Genomic DNA, 16647 nt, shown 5'->3' on the forward strand with positions numbered 1-16647 from the left:
AATGTCAAAATGCCGCGGTGACCCTTATCAGCTGTCGGCTCTTTTGCCATTACACCACGGTGGGAAGGAAAGACATAAAGTGAACCCCCCCTCCTCCCCATTCTTTTGGTATTTCATAAGCGAGAGGGAGCTGGGGTCTTAACGCAGTGAGAGGCGAGGTGAAAGGAACGAGGACATTGGCTCAGGCTTGGAGGAGCAGTATGCCTTTAATCAAAGAATAGGATCTCCCTCAGAAGAAAGAGAGGCTAGGTCCAAAGATGAGTATCTGTAAAGGGCAGCTGGAAGATGACCCGAGGGGAACTTTCATCCTGGGGGTGAGTCCTAGGAAGCCAGCACAGGTGCGGGCGATGGGCGCGTCCCAGACCTCGCTGAAATCGGATAGGCTCCAGGCCCTTCCGAAAGCACACTTGATAACGCGGCCAGCCGGCCCGCCCTCCCGGCGACTCGGAAGCCAGAGCGAGAGGCTGCGGCGAGCCAGCGAGGAGCCGTTAGTCGACTCGGCTCGCCCGCAGCGCCCTCCCTCGCCTCGGGAAGCCCTCTCGCCCCGCCTCCTCGGCTGACGTCCGGGGCGAGCGGAGGCGGGAGCGTGGGTGGGCCGAGACGTCGGCCGCCCGCGATTCGGCCGGCTCAGCCACACCACCGCGCGCCCCCGCTCCGCCCGCCCCTCCGGGCGCGTCTTTTCCGGGCTCGCGCCGCGCCGCGCCGCGCCTCGTCCCACCTCCGCCGGCCGTCCGGGTGCGCGCGGGCCGCTGCGGCTTTTTCTCCGGCCTCCGTGGCGCGCCTCTCCTCGCCCCAGCGCTAGCGGGCACGCGGTTTTTCCGCGGGCTTTCCGGGTGCCAGGCGCGGGCCGGCTGCGAAGACGCCGTGTGGACCGCGTCTCCGGTAAGTATAGCCCCGGCTGTTGACCCTTGTCGCGGTAGGGGCCCCAGCTCCGGCGGCGCCGCCGTCCCGCACCTGAGCCCCGCGGAGGTGGAGAGGACGTCCCAGTTCCCGGAATGGGCTCTCTTTCTTTGGGAGCCCGGCCGATCTACCCGCCCGCCTCCCTCCCGGTGCTGGGAAGATTCCCGGGGGTCTCTGTGTCTTCTCCTCCGAAGTCCAGGGTCCTCGAGAGCCCTGCCTCCTTCTCTTCCTGCCACCCACCGTCCTCCATCCCCCGAGGGCCAGAAGCATCTTCCCGACCGGGCTTACTGTGCGTTGCCTTTACCCTTTGCGAAGGAGCACATCAAGTGCTTGCCAGACCTCCAGACGACCTTTAGGGCGCCCCTAGACCTCAACTCCATCTTGTCCCTTCGGGGTCGCTCTGTCTCCGAGTGCTCTGTGGTCCCTCTGGTCCTAGCAGCATCCGCCCTTCGGATTTGAGGGATGCCCTGCCTTCCCAGCTCTTCCTGGCTTCCGTATCTTTAGGTGCGTTAGAAAACGGCTGAATTCTAGCAGAAGCGTGCTCTTCACCCCCCGCCCCCCGTTCTGTCTACATCCCTGTCCTCATGAATGCCTTATATTTAGCATCAGCTTCATTCACTTCCTCTTCCTCTCATTTGAGGACCCTACAGAAAGAATTGCGGCTGATGTCTGTAGCACATAGAAAAATCGAGGAGAATATGATTCATTGCCTAACCCCCATCAAGGGGTTACATATTTTAAAAAGGACGTCATATTTTCTCCGCACTCCAGCATCTCCTCCTTGAAAGGCATTTCCCCACCCTCTTGAAATTAATTTTGCTATAGTCTCTCACCTTAAAAAAAAATCAGCCATGGCTCCAAGAAACGACGGTGAGTTGCTGAATAAGTAAGTGGGCTGCTTTACTGGTTAAGTCCTTAATCAATGCCTCAGTTTCTACATCTGCAAAAATGAGGATGTTGAACTAGAGCACAAATAAGGTTCCTCTAGTGTTTTGATTCTAGGACCTCTAAATTCATGCTTAGTTACATGTTGCTGCGTAACAGAGATTTAACCTAATTAAAGTCCCGTTTCCTGGTAGTTGCTCGTCACTTTAGTTTTTCTTTTATTCTGCCTCTAATACTTTTAACTGTTCTTGATACCTAAGGCAGCATGCAATGGAAGATTCAATTACAGGACTGTCAATGAGGATATCAGTCAAGCTTTTTATAGCATAAGGCCTCTTGAATTATAAAATAGCTCTCTTTTTCGATTGAAGCTACTAATGTGTGAGACATGTAAGACTCCTGTTGGAGTTAACACCCTCTCCACCCTTTCTTTGGGTGGAGGATGAAACATTACACCGTTAGTATACTCGCACCATAGAATAAAGTACCATATTGTTCTGATACTAGAAGGAATTTGACACTTAAACATCCATGGGAAGGTGCACTGCAACAATTAAAAGCTTTTCCCCTAAAAACCCTATTAGAAAATTAATGATTCAGATTAACATTTTTGTTTGTGTTTTGGGTAGGTGTGGGATGGGTGGAGATAAGAGAGTCTTGCCCAATTCAATTTAAGAGGAGAAATGAATTGGGACTCTGGAGAGGCTCTGAATCCAGCCCTAGCCAATTGTATAACCTTGAACAAGTCACCTAACCTCTCTTGGTTTTTGCATCTGTAAAAGCCTCTTGATGGTTGGCAGAGTGAGCCATAAGTCTCCCAATTTGAATTCTTTGTTCTTATACTGATAGATATATGATTATATGATGTAAACAGCACTAACATTGTGGCCTAAATCCTTAGTTATAACAGTTGTTGAGAATGTTTTTCTCAAACATCTGCATATGCTTGCTCCAATTTATGTGTGCATAATTCATAACCTATCTTATCAAATGAGTATATGTGGAAGTCTATAAATTGGGAGGCATTTTACAAAAGTTGGGTGTTGTTAACTTCTGCTTGCAAGTGAAACGTGCATAGAACACTTTAAAAAACATTCATGTCTTTCAGAAATTTGAAAGTGAATATATACATACCGCCTTGTAACTGTAATTGACTAGGAACTTTAAAGAATATGCTGGCATCTCATTCATTCATTTATCACTCATTGAACTTATCTCATTCCTTCAGCTGTCCCTGGTTTTGGTGCCAGGCCACCAGGATATGATGGTTAAGAAAACCCTCTTCGTGAGTTTATAGCCTGGGGTGGTTGTGGTGGGGCTGTGAAGAGATAGATGTATATACAGTTTATATTTATTAACAACAAGAACATTCAAATCAGGGACATAAACAAAATCCTGGGGAAACTTAAACCCCCATAGTGGACTAGGAGATGATTGTATTATAGATTCTCTTCTTGGCGTTCCTTCCCTCCCCCCTTCCTTGACTTTCAATTCCTGAGATGTTAGCAAAAATAAAAGCTTTATTTTTCCGCTCCTATCACTGGCTGGCCTTATATATTCTTTTTCTTTCTTTGTCTTTTAACTGGTCATTTTGAGGTAGCTGTAGATTCCCATGCAGTTGTAAGAAATAATACCCTTTTTCTAATTTTCCCCAGTGGTAACATCTGCAGGACTGTAGTATAATATCATGACAAAGAAATTGAAATAGATACAATTCTGGGTGCCTGGGTGGCTCAGTCAGTTAAGTGTCCGACTTTGGCTCAGGTCATGGTCTCACCGTTGGTAGGTTCAAGCCCGCGTCAGGCTCTCTGCTAATAGCTCGGAGCCTGGAGCCCACTTCGGATTCTGTGTCTCCCTTTCTCTCTGTCCCTCCCCTGCTCACTCTCTCTCTCTCAAAATAAATAAACATTAAAAAATTACAAAAAAAAAAAAAAGAAATAGATACAATTCATCCACCTGAATCAGAGGTCACCGGTTTTACATGCAGTCATTTGGGTGTGTGTATTTAGTTTTGTGCAATGTTATCGCATGGGTTAATTCATGTAACCACCTCCACAGTAAAGATACAGAACAGTTCCATCACCACAAGGATGCCTGGTGTTGCCCTTTTATAGCCACAGCAGTCCCCCTCCCTCGCTGGCCCCAAGCAGCCACAAATCTGTTTTCCATGCCTATAATTTTGTCATTTCAAGAATGGTATATAAATGGAATCAGACAGTATGTAACTTTCTGAGATGGGCTTTTTTCCCCACTCAGAGTAATTCCCTGGAGATTCCGGTAGGGACTCTAGTATCCAGTTCCTTTTCATTGCTGAGTCCTATTCCATGGTGTAGATGTGCCCCAGTTTCACCATTCACCAGTTGAAGGACATCTGGTTGGTTCATGGTTTTTTATTTTTATTTTTTCCTTTTTAACCTATCATAAATAAAGCTTCTGTGAACAATTGTGTCCTGCTTTTTGTGTGAACGTAAGTTTTCATTTCTTTGGGATACATGCCCAAGAGTGCAGTTGCTGGTTGTAAGGTCATTGCATGTTTCATTTTATTTATTTGTTTATTTTTATTTATATTTAGAGAGAGAGAGCACGCACAAGCATGAGCAGGAGAGGAGGAAAGGGAGAGGGAGAGAGAGAATCCCAAGCAGGCTCCATGCCAAGCACAGAACCTGACACAGGGTTCGATCCCACTACCATGAGATCATGAGTTGAGCCAATCAAGAGTTGGACACTTAACCAACTGAGCCACCCGGACACCTGTATGTTTCATTTTAAAAGCAACTACCAAATTGTTTTCCAGAGTGGCACTTTACATTACCACCAGCAACGTATGAATGAATGCTTTTCATCCTTGCCAGCTGCTGTGGTTACTAGTTTATATTTTAGCCATTGTGATTGCTGTCTAGTGATATCTTGTCATAGTTTTAATTTGCATTTCCCAAATAGCTAATGACGTTGGACATCTTTTCATGTGCTGAGTTGCCATCTCTGTATCCTCTTTGGTGAAATGTATGTTCACATATTTTGTTCATTTTCTAGTTGGATTTATTATTTATTTATTTTTTTGTTTTGTTTTTGGTTTTACTGTTGAGTTCTGAAAGTTCTTTATATATTCTAAATACTAGTCCTTTGTTAGGTACGTGGCTTGCAAATATGTTCTCCCAGTCTATATAGCTTGTCTTTCATCTTCTTCACAGGGAGTTTCAAAGAACAAAAGCCTTTCATTTTGATGAGGTCCAGTTTATCAATTTTTCCTTTTGTGGATGGGGCCTTGGGTGTCCAGGGGTCTGGTGTGCCTTTGTCCCTTAATTTTATTCCTTGCTGGTCTGCATGACACTCAGTATTTCTGTAAGCAGTGTAAACAGTTTTCCTTTTCAGCAATCCTGGAGCTCAAATGCATTCTTTGAATAAGTTGCCTTGATGGCTTCGAGTGTGAATACATACTCACACATGCTCTTGCCATATTAAAATGGCTGCCATCTTTTGTGCCTTGAAAATATAATTTCTGCCTCAACCAGGCTGTGAAGTGTTAAAATTAATCTTTTAAAATTAAAGAGATGCTGATGTGCCAAGGCGATTTTTGGTTTCACTTTCTAAATTAAAACTGGGTAAAAGAGTATGTATGGTTTTTAAATCAAGGTTTCTGTTAAGTGATCCAAAGAACAAATTTGGGCTCTCATTTAAACATACTTTAAAAGTTCACTTCTATGTTCTCAGTAGTGAGGTCACAAATCATGACCATATACTTAAGAGGCTTTTTATACTCACTATTGATTCTCAGAATAATGAATACCAGACTTTTGAATGTGTATGTCTAGACTGTTGCTTTCCTTGTATAGTAGCCACTTAGTGTTCGTTTTGTTTAAAAATAAGCATTAGCTTTAAGGTGACTTACAATTTGATACTTTGAAAAATGGATGTGCTCAAATTATGAGAAGAAGTTACAGGAAAAGGCTAGTGATTAATTTTGAGAGTATTCATTTCTGTAAGGTGGTACTGAAATTATTACTTGTCTCTTCAGTGTCACCATATTTGCTCAGAAGAGTAGACAGCTAGGGTAGTGGATTCCTACTTGATAAAGGTCAATCATTGGTATAAGGCAAAGGCTGGCAAAACAGTGCTGGTGTCCAAATCCTACCCTATTTTTATAAATGAACTTATGTTGGAACACATTCACATCCATTCATTTATGTATTGTCTGGCTGCATTCAAAATGCAACATCAGAGTCAAAACAGAGAATGTATGGCTCTGAAAGCCTATTTACTCTCTGGTCCTTTCCAGAAAAAGTTTGCCCAGAGATAAAACAGCCTTCTAAATTATCACATCCCTGAGTTATAAAGGAAATTTAACAAACTTCACCTTGTCTTTTAGTACTTTTTAGTTACACTTCTATGGGAAATTGTGGTTCAGAAGAGTGTATTCATTTTCTTTCCTATGTCTACAAGGCTTTTGGGTCCAGGAGTAGCATTAAGGAACGGATAGAGGGTTGGGAAAGTTGATTTTGTTGTTCTTGTTAAGTGGGCTATTTCGTTGTGATGTAAATTTTCAGGTAGGGCAACCCGTGAGATTCAGAGAGATGTCCATCCCTTTTGTGATGTCCTTTGGCGATCCTAACTGTAAGCCAGAGTGGTAATGACAGAGCCTGGTACAGCAGTGCTGTTGCTCTGGCTCCCAAACCTTTAAATACATAGGAGTTTGATCTTATCAAGCTCAACTTAGACTGTTGGTTTACTGTTTTGTTTGCATAGCTTTCTTTTGTCTGTTAGAAATTGACACTTTAGTTTTGTTTTTTTTAAACGCCCTGTGGGTGATGTCGAAAATGGAAATTGAGTTAGGACAGTTGGCCGTATATTTGGAAAGAAATGGATCCCTACCTCACATCATATACAGAAAGAAATTAAGGGTGTAGTTTAAAATTTTAACTGTATATTTAATGCTTTTCTGGAAAGCATAAGACAACTGTAACAAAGTTAAAATGCAAGAGACAGACTAGGGGAGAATACCATTTACATACGCGATAGAAGCTTTAATTGACTTCTTAACTGACCTACCACATTACATGATGCTCTTCATTTCCTTTGTAAAATACACTGCACTGAACACTTGGGATTTAGTAAGTTTGTCTCTAGTGTGCCAGTATGCTTGAGGACCTACCATTAGAACAGATGCTATTGATACTTAACCTGTGAAAATTCACAGATGAAATGATATGATGTCTGGGGGGATGGGGTGGAAGTATGGAGTGCATCCAGTGGTAAAGGAAAGAAAAGTCAGCACATGTGGATAATTGTTGAAGTTGGGTGATAGTTACATTCAAGTCATTATAACAAAACAAATCCAGTGTTTTGGAGACTTGATGAAAGCAAGTTACTACCATTCAGTTAAGTGTGGGTAAGATTAGATAAAAGATTTATATAAAAAAAAATTATAAAATCTAAGTGTTTCTTCACTCATTGTGCTTTGTAAGTGTCTTTTAAATTCTTTGAAGTTCTACATTTTCTAAGAATTCAGTTTAAAAATGTTCACAATCAGTGGGCCTGGAGTTAAAGAAAAAAAACCTCTTGGCCTCTTGGCCTCCTGGCCCTGTATCAAAAGTTTGATGAGTTGGGGGCTCCTGGATGGCTCAGTTGGTTGAGCGTCTGACTTCGGCTCAGGTCGTGATTTCACAGCTTGTGAGTTTGAGCCCTGCATCGGGCTCTGTGCTGACAGCTCAGAGCCTAGAGCCTGCTTCAGATTTTATGTCTCCCTCTCACTCTGCTGTCCCCAGCTTGTGCTCTCTCTCTCAAAATGTAAATAAACATAGAAAAAATTTTTAAAAAAAGTTTGATGGGTGTACATTTACTACTAATGAAGATGAAATGTTTGTCATGTGCATATTTTTATGATTGTTTGTTTTAATTGACACTTTCGATTAACTAATCAACTGTTTCGGTTAACTAATTAACATTAGATTAAAAGGATTCTGCTATATACTCTGTTTTCTTCTCTTCAGATCACATAAATCTTTCACCTATTATGAAAAAGACTTTTACTATGTAATATCCATTGTATATAAAGAGCTCCTACAAGTCAATAAGAAAAAGGCACACATTAGAGAAAGTAGCAGAGGGTTATGAAGTGGCATTTCTGAGAATAAGAAATAAAAATGATGAATAAGAAAAAGGATGCTCAAATTCCCTCTAGTAATTAAGGAAATGAAAACCACTTTTCACCAAATACATTGGCAAAACTAAATATAATATCCACTTTTAGCAAAGACATGGGAACTGTCATACACTGTTACTTAGAGTACAAATTGTATGGCTTCTTGATAAAAAAAATACCCAAATCCTCTCATTTTAAAATGTACATATATTTTTTAAAAAATGTACGGTATATTTTGATGCAGCAATACTGTTAGGAAACTAGATATGTATAAGGTTTCACTGAAACTGGTCATAACAGTGAAAACTTAACGGCAACCTGAATATCTGTCAATAGAGGAATGATTTAAATAATGTGCTGTTCTATGGAATACCATAGGGTGTTTGAAGGAAAGAAACCCCTTCAAACCTATGTTTGACTGACACAGGAGTTCCAAAGTACGTTGTTAAAGGAGGGAGGGGAAGGAGGGAGTCTGCACCCTTCATATACCGTGATTCCACTTTTCTAAAAGCAAACAGAACCTTCCTTATGTGTATGGATAATACAAAAAGGTCTGATTGATACATACCATGAGTAGTTACCTCTGGGGGAAAAGGCAGTGTTGCTAACGAAAGGCAGTATAAGGGATATGTTTATTTTTCACCCTGTACAATTCTCTAGTGAATTTCTAACTTTGTGATTACTATTTTGATAGTAATTATACAGATAATAGTATGGAACATTTACACACTGGAGGATACTTATGATCCCATTATTATGCATTATACGATGACACTGTACTAGAAATGTAGTGCCCTGTGTTTAGTGAGCACAGAGGTTTTTTTTTTTTTTTTTTTTTTTTTTTTTTTTAGGGTAACTTCTTTCTTTGTTAAAGTACTATTTGTATTTTCTAACTTTCTGCACTGAAAGTGTAAGCGTAAAGAATAAAATCACTGTAATTCCATACCCAGAGAGAGATCTATTATCAACTTTTGGGTATATATGCTTGTGCACACAAAACTGTGTACACACATGTATGGGCACTTGCACACACACATGCACATGTGTATGGTCATGTGCAACCATGTCTTTATACAAGAATGGGTTCTTGCTGTATATACCAATTTGTAATTTGCTTTCTTCAACTTGGCATTATTGTGTGAGCATCTTTCATGATTGGTAGTTATGAATAAGTGAAAAAGACATTTTGTTGGGAAAAGAAAAACACTGCCATGTAAATAGTGTTCCAGTTAAAATAACTGGTTTCTAGGGCAAACTATAATCTTACCAAAAAAAAAAAAAAAAAAAGCCGTGGTCACCATAAGTAAATAACCAAGGAATTTTGGAGCGCCTGGGTGGCTCAATCGGTTAAGCGTTCAACTTTGGCTTAGGTCATGATCTCATGGTTTGTGGGTTTGAGCCCCGCGTCAGGTTCTATGCTGGAAGCTCAGAGCCTGGAGCCTGCTTCAGATTCTGTGTCTCCCTCTCTCTGCCCCTCCCCCGCTCACTCTCTGTCTCCCTCTCTCTTTCTCTCTCAAAAATAAATAAACATTAAAAAAATTAAAAACAAATAACCAAGGGGCACCTGGGTGGCTCAGTCAGTTAAGTGTCCAACTTCAGCTCAGGTCATGATCTCAGTTTTTGAGTTTGAGCCCTGCGTCAGGCTCTGTGCTGATAGCTCAGAATCTGGAGACTACTTTGGATTCTGTGTCACCCTCTATGCCTCTCCCCTGTTCACACTCTGTCTCTCTCTCTTAAAAATAAACATTAAAAATTTTTTAAAAAACAAATAACCAAGGAATTTTAAAATTCTCAATGTTGGGGCACCTGGGTGGCTCAATCAGTTAAGCGTCTAACTTCGGCTCAGGTCATGATCTCACTGTTCATGAGTTCGAGCCCTGCATCAGGCTCTGTGCTGACAGCTTGGAGCCTGGAGCCTGCCTCGGATTCGGTGTCTCCCTCCCTCTGCCCCTCTCCCACTCACGCTCTGTCTTTCTCTCTCTCTCTCTCTCTCAAAAGTAAATAAACATTAAAAAACACTCAAATTCTCGATGTTGAACCAGTTCAGTTCTGTTTTGAATTTAACCATGAACATGTTCTTTAAATTGTAGTTACTAGTAATGATGTGTAAGTGTGTGATATATCAAAATGTCATTAGCAATCTCTCTTCGGTGGAGTTTGGTTTTAATAAGGATTTTAAAATTGAGCTTGAACAGTTGCTTTGACTCAGAGAACACCCAGCTGCTCTAATTTTTGGCAAAGGTGTGGGCATACTTGTATTCTTTTACAACCTATAAAAGTGAAGAAAGTCTAGGTTATCTGTAGCAGCATGAATCTTTGTGGCATCTCAGTCTGTGGTATATAAAATTGAATATTATGAGAACTGTGTTGGAGGATCAAGTTTGATTTGGGCAAATATGTCATGTATTCTCTCTCATGTCCTCCTGAAGCACTTATTAAGCACATCCATCGAAGGTTCCTTTATAACCTCTTCCGGGTTTGTGCTGTGGATTTAGAGGTGGAAATACCTTAGTTTACATTACACTGAATACTTTTTGATAACTTTAGCCATTTTTAATGAATGCAGTAGAGTACCAGAAGAAGAGTTTACCCCATAGACAATAGCATGAATGTCAAGACCAACGGCATACCTGCTCGTGTTTTTGTTATGGCGATCGGAACAGCGTCACTGTTCTTGAAAGCTGCGCATCTTGGCTTTTTGGAAACTGATTTTGCATTACCAGGATTTTTTCTGTCATCGGGGTTGTCAGGGTAGCAGATTTTACACAGGAGTCAGGATAGACATTCTGTATTACTTGATTAACGAGAGGGGAGCTTGCAAGATTCGGCTATTACAGAGGGTGTTGGAAACATTACTGTTTTCTCTTAGGTATTCTGTTTATTACCTTTAATATGTGGTTAACGTATTTTAATGCTATAAAAAAGTAATGACAGGGTTTTGAAGGACCACTCCCCTTGGGGTACCTGAGTGATGAGTCATAAAAGAAAATCTGGAGAAACGAGCAGAGCTCTTACTGTTGAGATGGTGATCATCACTATGCCCGGAATATGTTAGTTGTTTCTGCTTCTCAAATGAACTGAAAACTGCAAACTTCCCTCACACAGGAAACAGCAACTTGGTCAACGAGCTTAAAATTCAGTTGTGGCTTTGAACACAGAAGAGAAGACAGGACCCTCACCAATATCTCATGGGGTGAATCCAAGTAAAAGATTCTATGTTCCACATGACCACTGAAGATAACTAAGTTGAGAAGTAGCTTAAAAGAAGAGTTGAAAAATCACAACTGGACCAAGGGGTCAAACTGGGCAGAACTAGCTGAATGTGTTTCAGACAAGTAGAGCAGAAAAGAGAAAAGCAGACCAGGGAAATCAGTATTCTCATACCTGGAGCCACAGAAACCTTCAGCATTTGGTCAATTGCAGGGTTGGTCTAAGATGTTTTAAAGTCTTTGGGAAAATATTTGGGATTCCCTTGGTGCCCAGGCAGTTGCTTACCAGGAGTCCATTAGAATTTCTGTGAAGCAAGTAGTTTTATGGAAATTAGAAAAGGTGCAGGGTTCAGGCTCACTGTTGGTGAATTATAGCAAGCCGCAGATGGGAAGCTATGTGGTGTTTATTTCCCCAAATAGAAGTATAAGCATTGGCATATCCATTCAAATACAGTTACATTACACATTTTTAAGAAAAATGATTGAACTCATAAGGATGTTGTACAACTCTAAATTTTCCCCCAGAAATTTTTGTATTCCTAGAGTTTGTTTTTAGTGCCAAGTATAGAGCCTGGGATTTTTATGTGGAAGCAGATTTTTAATTTATATATGTATTTATATATGTATATAAATTAATTAATTTTAATATTCTCTTGACCACCAAGAGATTGTTGAGTATTAAAATGTTTGCAGGGCAGTAGCTTTCTTTAGGAAATATCCCCCAAATAATTTATTCTTTACAAGTGGTATCCCTTAAAGGAGTTTTATTTTTAAGTTTGTTTGTTTTGAGAGAGGGAGGGAGGGAGGGAGAGAGAGACACACACACCCAAGACTAACAGCGTGGAGCCTGACAATGCGGGGCTCGAACTCCAGAACCATGAGATCATGACTAGCTGAAATCAGGAGTCAGACACTTAACCAACTGAGCCACCCAGGCGCCTTCCTTTAAGGTAGTTTTAGAAGAGACAGCTGCAAAATGGAAATCTTCATGAAACCTCTGCCTCGTTTTTTTAATTTCTGTTTTGAAATAGAATTCCCCCACCTCACTTTCACAGCATTTCTTTGGGGACTGGGTGGGTAGAAGTGAATGAGGGATGATTCTTGACCCCAGGAATACAGATTATTCAGTGGGCTTAAAACGACACAGCCCTGCTGGCTGTCTCGAATCCTAGCTCAGTGAGCTCACCCTAGAGACTGCCATAACCATAAGCGTTGGGCTCACCCTGGGGACTGCCATAACCATGGCACCCTGGCCCTTGGAAGAAGACATACCAGTGCCCAGATAGTCACCCACTCCCTTTCTCATCTCTATGGTAGCCTGCATTTATGTCCTTGTTCTTTGGTTACATGAAATGTTTGTGTAGAGTGATTGGCCTATGCTTGCAATGATAACATTTGGTGAAATGGGAGAGCTGTCCCTAACACTAACACAACTTTCAGACAGCTGATCTTTTTCTCAACAAGCCCCTAACCCTGAAGATGGCAGTTTTTTAAACCTCTTAGGGAGAAAGTGCTTATGTACAATCTTGTTTCTAGTTGTCCTCAACTGGGGAAGATTGGCCATCTGCCTCCCCGCCTTTGAGTGAAGGGACCTGTCACTTAGGGCACCGCAGGCAGGAAAGAGGAGGTGGATGCTATACTAGGACATTGCCAAAGGAGTGGGAGGAGGCAGTGAATATATGATCTATACCCAGAGTGTACCTTAAGGTTTGAAAATCAGGGATCTCAACTTCAGTTGGTGCTGCAAAGACATTTTTTATTTTATTTTATTTTTTAAATTTTTTAAATTAACATTTATTGTTGGGAGAGAGAGAGCGAGCAAGCAGGGGAGGGGCAGAGAGAGAGGGAGACATGCAATCCGAAGCAGGCTCCAGGCTCTGAGCTGTCAGCAGAGAGCCTGACCTGGGGCTCGAACCCATGAACTGTGAGGTCATGATCTGAGCCAAAGTCAGATGCTTAACCAACTGAGCCACCCAGACGCCCCTAAAGACATATTTTAATATATATATTTTAACATTTATTCATTTTTTGAGAGACAGTGTGAGCAGGGCAGGGGCAAAGAGAGGGGGAGACACAGAATCTGAAGCAGGCTTCAGGCTCTGAGCTGTCAGCACAGAGCTGGATGTGGGGCTTGAACCCACGAACCGTGAGATCATGACCTGAGGCGAAGTTGGATGCTTAACCGACTAAATCACCCAGGCGCTCCCTCTAAAGACATATTTTAAAAACAAGTTGTAGCCTATAGGGTTCTTTAAGCTAAGAGTATATTGAGAAGCCCTGCTGTGTTTATTTTGGTGATACCACAGTCTCCAGTGGAAATCTGCACAATTGAGACAAAAGTCTTGTCTTTTTTCAAAGGTGTGATTATTGTTTTATTGAGTAGGTAATCAAAGATATATCCTTTATTTTGTTATTCTTACAGTTGCACACAATATTGTATTAGTTTCAGGTGTACAACATAGTGATTTGACATTTGTATACACTGCAAAATGATCACCACAATGTCTAGTTACCATCTGTCAGCCAAACGCAAGCGATTCCTTTAGAAGCAGCTAATTTTGGCTGAAAGAACTGTTTCTCAACCTGGACTTGATTTCTTCTTTTCTAATGTACCACTAAGGTAATTTTCTGTGTCCATTCTCCTCTAGATGTTACAACATTTTGTGATGAAATCATGAGAAAAAGTTTCTTCTGCTTTGGGGAGAGTGATTCAGACTTTGTTTAGGATGCAAAATCAGTTCTTAAGATTTGTTGCTGCCTCTGCTGCTGACTTCTCCCTCCTGTGTGAAAGAAAATCAGTGACATTTCAGAGTGGCATAGTTACATATTTGGGTTGCATAAAATTGTTCTGTGGAATGATGTTCTGAACTTTTAGAATTTGTGTTGAATTTGGTACTTGGCCAGGTCTGGGGCCACGTTCTGCTATTGCTAGACCTTAAAAAAAATTTTTTTTTTTCCTGCTTTTACCGGCACTGCCCCATCGCTGTTGAAAGAGCAGGATGTTGCCTGGGCTTGGCACCAGGCACTGAACCTCATTGCCTTCCTCTTCTACTTACAGGCACGGCAACCCTGGAAACCCTAAGATAGAGGTGTTGGAAGTGCTTGGCTAATCCCTTTTCTTATTCTTTAAAAATCTGGCCTGTAAGCCACTGTCACATAAGTATCAGACCCGAAGATGTATAGTAACAGACAGCTATTGCTTTCAGACCTTCCTCTGGGTTGACCTTGGTTTTGCTTTTGAGGAAGAGTAAGCAGCAGATTGGCCCATGTACATACAAAAGCAAACTGCCTTCTTATGGTTTACTGCTGCTCAGATTGGTTACAGATGCTTAAAGGAGGGTTGAATTATAACCTAGTTTAAAGCTGATATATTTTAAACATCAAAACAAAACAAAAAAAAGCGGGGCACCTGGGTGTCTCAGTCGGTTAAGCGTCCAACTTTGGCTCAGGTCATGATCTCGTGGTTTGTAAGCTCAAGCCCCGCATTGGACTCTGGGCTGACAGTTCAGAGCCTGGCGCCTGCTTCAGATTCTGTCTCCCTCTCTCTCTGCCCCTCCCCCACTCATGCTCCGTCTCTCTGTCTCTCTCTCTCTCAAAAATAAACATTAAAAAATGATGACATATTTTAGATTAAGTGTTTCAGAAGTAATTGCAACAGGGTGTCTTATAGGCACATTACATTGCAGATGCAGCACAAGTTAAATGCTTCAGGGATAAATGGCAGTACCTGTTAGTAGGAAATATCAGCACTGTTAACCTTGTAGCAAGTTTCTTAGCTGACCTTTATATGACACTTAGTACCCCTCCTTAAGCAGTAGTGTTTCACGGAGATAGAAAGACTCCTGCTCTCCTTGGGAGTTTTTAGTGCTCTGCTGCTTCTCTTTAAATCTGTTTTATTTAATTTTTTAAAAAATGTTTATTTTTGAGAGACACAGAGAGACGGAGCGCGAGTGGGGGAGGGCAGAGAGCGAGGGAGACACAGAATCCCAAGCAGGCTCCAGGCTCTGAGCTGTCGCGGCACTGAGCCTGACGCGGGGCTCAAACTTACAAACTGTGAGATCATGACCTGAAGTCGGATGCTTCACCACCTGAGCCACCCAGGTGCCCCTTTAAATCTGTTTTTGAGATGCTTTTTGCAGATCTCATCCTGTGCATAATTTCCTTACTTTGAGGCATTTTAAATTCTTAAGTAATGAAACCTCCCAAGTAATAAAACCTCTGTTAGATATGTTCCACAGTGGAACTAGCCTATTCCAAATTTTATGCTTGCCAGAGTAGTGGTGTAGCCAAAAGGCAGTGTCATTTGTAAAAGCTGGCAAGTCGTCTGGAGGTGAAATCGATCTGGAGTTTCAGTTTCTGGTTTGTGTTTTCCAGCTCTGCATTTTCCTTGATTGTTTTTCAGAACCTTGCTTTCATGTTTTGGCTTTGCAGACTTTTCCTTGCCCCAGTATTTGAAAGAAGTTTTTAAAAAGTACATTTTAGGCAAGCCAATGAATACCTAAGCAGTAATACGTACATAACTGGACAGAGGGTAGCTATTATTATTAGCTTTTAAAAAAGTATGTAATTGTCTGGTTGGGCCATTATTATAGGGTCAAGGGTTGCCTCATAGGCGACCCTCCTTTCCGATTCTACCTATATGTCTGCTCTCAGTGTTAGTATAATGTCCACTTACAATATTATCTATTGAATAGTAAGCTCCATGAGTATATGCTCACGGAATACTTTTTGAACAGATGTTTGAACAGATCTGTTTTTGAACAGATGAATGTGCATGCACCTGTGACCACCCAGGATTTAAGAAACTAGGTTTTGAAAAATATTACAGGGGCGCCTGGGTGGCTCAGTCGGTTAAGCGTCCGACTTCGGCTCAGGTCATGATCTCACGGTCTGTGAGTTTGAGCCCCACGTCAGGCTCTGTGCTGACCGCTCAGAGCCTGGAGCCTGTTTCAGATTCTGTGTCTCCCTCTCTCTCTGACCCTCCCCCGTTCATGCTCTGTCTCTCTCTGTCTCAAAAATAAATAAACGTTAAAAAAAATTAAAAAAAAATATTACAAAGGAAATTGGTTGTTACCGGCTATATGTATTTTTAATTACTTTCCTCAAATAGAAATGTTATTATGGTGGTTAGTTTTCAGCAATGATGATTATAAAATCAAAGAAAAGAGAGACTGAACCATTTGTTTCCTGCATCAGTGAGTCTGTGCACAATAGGGTGACATCACTATCATATTCAGGAGAGGCCATGTGGTGTAATAATCTTCACACCTTTCTCTTGTCATGCTAGAGGGCATAGGGACTTACTGTCAAAGAAGTTTTATTACAACATATTCTTGTTTATATGTCAGGATCTCTTAACCAAATGCATTTTTTCTTTTAGATTTTTCAAATGTGATCTTACTAGATGGCTTATTTTTAAAAAATAACAGTGCTTCATTTTGGAACAATTTTAGATTTACAGCAGATTTGTAAACATAGTTCACTGGTTCTGTATATCTTTACCTGGCTCCCCCT

The 16647-nt window shown here is 41.5% G+C and overlaps 1 protein-coding gene across 4 annotated transcripts in view; it reads left to right on the forward strand.

Moving 5' to 3' along the window:
• Nucleotides 1-569: 569 nt before the first annotated feature.
• ACSL4 (acyl-CoA synthetase long chain family member 4) overlaps nt 570-16647 on the forward strand; it is a 99781-nt gene continuing 83703 nt past the window's right edge. For 2 of the 4 annotated variants that reach the window (XR_014136864.1, XM_081793982.1), the window contains exon 1: nt 570-882. The gene's annotated coding sequence lies outside the window, so the exon portion shown is untranslated. The remainder of the gene's footprint in view (nt 883-16647) is intronic. The other 2 variants (XM_081793983.1, XM_081793984.1) reach the window with 2 other exon arrangements.

This window comes from Panthera onca, chromosome X (assembly GCF_046562875.1).
Source record: "Panthera onca isolate mPanOnc1 chromosome X, mPanOnc1 haplotype 2, whole genome shotgun sequence".
Classification (NCBI taxonomy): domain Eukaryota; kingdom Metazoa; phylum Chordata; class Mammalia; order Carnivora; family Felidae; genus Panthera; species Panthera onca.